At 37.0% G+C, this 910-nt stretch overlaps 1 protein-coding gene across 1 annotated transcript in view; it reads left to right on the top strand.

The window, feature by feature from the left end:
• Positions 1–910, top strand: part of LOC106879348 (uncharacterized) — a 40,923-nt gene that overhangs the window by 31,765 nt on the left and 8,248 nt on the right. The window lies entirely within an intron of this gene.

Raw genomic sequence — 910 nt, 5'->3', positions numbered from 1 at the left:
TATATATATATATATTAAAGTTAGATAAGGTCGGTTTATGGGATTACCTTAGGTTTCACGTCCATAAAGGCCTTCGCTGTGTGGCATATCATCAGATCCCAAAACCTGTTGGCTAAAGCCCTCTCTAGAATATGCAGGAAAAAATGAGCTCGTTTACGCATATATTCGTGTATATTCGTACATATTCAAAAGAATCAGCAGCTATAGAGAACTAGAGCTACTATCTTAACATCACCACTCGGCACTAGGTTTTTCTGTAAAGGAGCATATTTTTAATTTGAGGATAAATACCACGAAATTTGACGCACTTCTTCCTAGCGGAGAAAATCATAGATTGTGATAGGTTCCCTCGCGATCCTTATCTGGAAATGGTCATGAGTAGTGTTACCACGTTGCCCTTGACGAAATCATAAGGAGACACCTTTTTATAGCTGTCTATGTACCTCAGTAAGGGGGCATCTAACTAGTGATGAGTTTGCCTGTAAATAATCAAGCAGTAACCCATGTCTCTTAGAGGTTATTGTCTTTTCATTGAGCTATAAACTATAACAAGCATATGTAAGTGAAGGTCGGGTTTCATGTTCATATTTATATCTGATTAGCTGAATATATTGTATATTGTTCAGATAATGTTGTGTTCTAGATAATAAGATCAAGGATTCTATTGTTACAAAACACCCACACGTACATACATCCATCCATCCATCGATTCATACATAAATACATTCATACATACATACATATATGTAAACATACATATGTACATGTATAATCAGTGTATGTATGTACTCAGCATATTTATATGAGTAAACATACACACCCACCCACCCATAACCCACACACACGCACACGCACGCACACACACACACACACACACGCATACAGTCAATACACACATAAACGTGTGTGT

The sequence above is a fragment of the Octopus bimaculoides genome, chromosome 2 (assembly GCF_001194135.2).
Source record: "Octopus bimaculoides isolate UCB-OBI-ISO-001 chromosome 2, ASM119413v2, whole genome shotgun sequence".
NCBI classification, from domain to species: Eukaryota; Metazoa; Mollusca; class Cephalopoda; order Octopoda; family Octopodidae; genus Octopus; species Octopus bimaculoides.
Note: the sequence above shows the minus strand (reverse complement) of the source record. Positions and strands in the feature narration are given on the sequence as shown.